Below are 4,034 nucleotides of genomic sequence, written 5' to 3'. Positions count from 1 at the left end.
TTCAATGACTTTCTTACTCAGCTGGCCCACTTGTGCCTCCAAATTTCTAATGGAGGATCTTGTTTCATTCATGAAACTGAAAGTGGCCTTTGACAGATCAGAGACTATATTGGCTAAATTAGAAGTGTTTTGTTCAGAATTCTCTGTCTGTTGCTGAGAAGATGATGGATATGGCTTGCTATTGCTCAGCCTATTGCGTCCACCATTGTTAAAGCCTTGTTGAGGCTTTTGTTGATCCTTCCGGGAGAAATTTGGATGATTTCTCCATGATGGGTTATAGGTGTTTCCATATGGTTCACCCATGTAATTAACCTCTGCCATGGCAGGGTTCTCAGGATCATAAGCTTCTTCAGAAGCTGCCTCTCTAGTACTGTTGGATGCATGTTGCAATCCATTCAGATTTTGAGAGATCATGTTGACCTGTTGAGTCAACACTTTGTTCTGAGCCAATATGGCATTCAGAGCATCAATTTCAAGAACTCCTTTCTTCTGAGGTATCCCATTATTCATGGAATTCCTCTCAGAGGTATACATGAACTGGTTGTTTGCAACCATGTCAATGAGTTCTTGAGCCTCTTCAGGCGTTTTCTTCAGGTGAATAGATCCACCTGCAGAATGGTCCAATGACATTTTCGAAAATTCAGAGAGACCATAATAGAATATATCTAATAGGGTCCATTCTGAAAACATGTCAAATGGACATCTTTTGGTCAACTGCTTGTATCTTTCCCAAGCTTCATAGAGGGATTCACCATCCTTTTGTTTGAAGGTTTGAACATCCACTCTCAGCTTGCTCAGCTTTTGAGGAGGAAAGAATTTATCTAAGAAGGCAGTGACCAGCTTATCCCAGGAGTCCAGGCTATCCTTAGGTTGTGAATCCAACCATATTCTAGCTCTGTCTCTTACAGCAAAAGGGAAAAGCATGAGTCTGTAGACTTCAGGATCAACTCCATTTGTCTTTACAGTCTCACAGATCTGCAAGAACTCAGTTAAAAACTGATAAGGATCTTCAGATGGAAGCCCATAAAACTTGCAGTTTTGTTGCATTAAGGCAACTAGCTGAGGTTTCAGCTCAAAGTTATTGGCTCCAATGGCAGGAATGGAGATGCTTCTTCCATCAAACTTGGACGTTGGCTTTGTGAAGTCACCAAGCATTCTCCTTGCATTATTATTATTATTTTTGGCTGCCATCTCCTTCTCTTGTTCGAAAATTTCTGAAAGGTTATTTCTGGATTGTTGTAATTTAGCTTCTCTTAATTTCCTCTTCAGAGTCCTTTCAGGTTCTGGATCAATTTCAACAAGAGTGCCTTTTTCCCTGTTTCTGCTCATATGAAAGAGAAGGAAACAAGAAAAGAAAGAGGAATCCTCTATGTCACAGTATAGAGATTCCTTTATGTTAGTAGAAGGAGAAAGGGGTAGAAGAATCCAAATACAAGGGATATAAGAAGTTCGGATTCTTAGATGAAGAGAGGTGAAGAGAAGTGTTAGTAATTAATTAATTAAATAGAAGAAGAAAAGAGAGGGAGAAATTTCGAAAATAATTTTTGAAAAAGGGGTTAGTAATTTTCGAAAATCAAAGACAAAATATAATTAAAATTAAAATTTAAAACAAAAAGAATTTTTGAAAAAGAGATGAGATATTTTCGAAAATTAGAGAGGGAAAAGTAGTTAGGTGGTTTTGAAAAAGATAAGAAACAAACAAAAAGTTAGTTAGTTGATTGAAAAAGATATTGAAATTAAATTTGAAAAAGATAAGAAGATAAGAAGTTAGATAAGATATTTTGAAATCAAATTTTGAAAAAGATAAAATTTTTGAGAAAGATAAGATAAAAGATAAAAAGATTTAATTTTAAAATTGACTTTACTAACAAGAAATTACAAGATAAGATTCTAGAACTTAAAGATTGAACCTTTCTTAACAAGAAAGTAACAAACTTCAAATTTTTGAACCAATAACATTAATTGTTAGCTAATTTTCGAAAATATGATATAAAGATAAGAAAAAGATTTTGAAAATATTTTGAAAAAGATTTTTGAAATTTTCGAAAAAAATAGAAAAAAAATTGAAAAAGATATAATTTTTGAAAAAGATTTTGAAAAGATAAGATTTTTAAAATTGAAATTTTTTATTTGACTTGTAAGAAACAACTAATTTTAAAATTTTTTGACCCAGTCAACCCAAAATTTCGAAAATTTGGAGGGAAATAAGGAAAAGATATTTTTTTTATTTTTGAATTTTTAATTATGAGAGAGAAAAACAACAAAAATACTCAATGCATGAAATTTTTAGATCAAAACAATGAATGCATGCAAGAATGCTATGAATGTCAAGATGAACACCAAGAACACTTTGAAGATCATGATGAACATCAAGAACATAATTTTGAAAAATTTTTGATGCAAAGAAAACATGCAAGACACCAAACTTAGAAATCTTTAATGCATGGACTCTAACAAACAAAAATTGCATATGAAAAACAACAAACAACACAAAACAAGAAAACATCAAGATCAAACAAGAGGACTTATCAAGAACAACTTGAAGATCATGAAGAACACTATGAATGCATGGGATTTTCGAAAAATGCAAGAAAATTTTTTAAAAGCATGCAATTGATACCAAACTTAAAAATTAACACAAGACTCAAACAAGAAACACAAAATATTTTTTATTTTTATGATTTTCTAATTTTTTTGTATTTTTATTGATTTTTTTCGAAAAACATTTTTTTGAAAGAAACGAAAAAGAAAAGAAAAATTTTGAAAAAGATTTTTGAAAAAAAAAATTTTTGAAAAGAAAATTACCTAATCTGAGCAACAAGAAGAACCGTCAGTTGTCCATACTCGAACAATCCCCGGCAACGGCGCCAAAAACTTGGTGGACGAAATTGTGATTCAATTGTTATTCCATTTTGCAAAATTCATTGCTTTTCATTCCCTGGTAATGGCGCCAAAAACATGATGCCAATACCATAGTTCACAACTCCGTTCAACTTAACCAGCAAGTGTACTGGGTCATCCAAGTAATACCTTACGTGAGTAAGGGTCGATCCCACAGAGATTGTTGGTATGAAGCAAGCTATGGTCATCTTGTAAATCTCAGTTAGGCAGATTAAATAGTTTTGGGTTTCGAAAATTAATAAATAAATAGAAAATAAAAGGGTTAGAAATACTTATGTAAATTAATAGTGGGAATTTCAGATAAGTGTATGGAGATGCTGTGCTCCTCTTGAATCTCTACTTTCCTATTGCAGTCATCCAATCCTTCCTACTCCTTTCCATGGAAAGCTGTATGTAGGGCATCACCGTTGTCAGTGGCTACATCCCATCCTCTCAGTGAAAACGTTCCTATGCTCTGTCACAGCACGGCTAATCATCTGTCGGTTCTCAATCAGGTTGGAATAGAATCCCTTGATTCTTTTGCGCTTGTCATCACGCCCAGCCTTCAGGAGTTTGAAGCTCGTCACAGTCATTCAATCCCAGAATCCTACTCGGAATACCACAGACAAGGTTTAGACCTTCAGGATCCTCATGAATGCCGCCATCTATCTAGCTTATGCCACGAAGATTCTGTTGGGGAATCTAAGAGATATGCGCCCGGCCTAAGGTAGAACGGGAGTGGTTGTCAGTCACGCGCGTTCATAGGTGAGAATGATGATGAGTGTCACGGATCATCACATTCATCAAAGTTAAGTGTAACGTATATCTTGGAATAAGAATAGAAGAGAATTGAATAGAAAGTAATAATAATTGTATTGAAACTTGAGGTACAGTAGAGCTCCACACCCTTAATCTATGGTGTGCAGAAACTCCACTGTTGAAAATACATAAGTAAGAGGTTCAGGCATGGCCGAATGGCCAGCCCCCTAAAACGTGATCAATGGCCTCCTAAGATGAAGAATAATACAAAACTGAGACCAAAGATGAACGTGGTCAAAAGACATCTAATACAATAGTTAAATGTTCTATTTATAATAAACTAGCTCCTAGGGTTTACACGAGTAGGTAATTGATGCATAAATCCACTTCTGGGG

The 4,034-nt window shown here is 34.6% G+C and overlaps 1 non-coding gene across 1 annotated transcript; it reads left to right on the top strand.

The window, feature by feature from the left end:
- Window positions 1-688: 688 nt before the first annotated feature.
- On the top strand, window positions 689-792 carry LOC112798563 (small nucleolar RNA R71). Its single transcript, XR_003200171.1, has one exon. It is a non-coding gene; the product is annotated as a small nucleolar RNA R71 (small nucleolar RNA).
- Window positions 793-4,034: the final 3,242 nt, after the last annotated feature.

The sequence above is a fragment of the Arachis hypogaea genome, chromosome 4 (assembly GCF_003086295.3).
Source record: "Arachis hypogaea cultivar Tifrunner chromosome 4, arahy.Tifrunner.gnm2.J5K5, whole genome shotgun sequence".
Classification (NCBI taxonomy): domain Eukaryota; kingdom Viridiplantae; phylum Streptophyta; class Magnoliopsida; order Fabales; family Fabaceae; genus Arachis; species Arachis hypogaea.
This window is presented reverse-complemented; position numbering and strand designations above follow the sequence as displayed.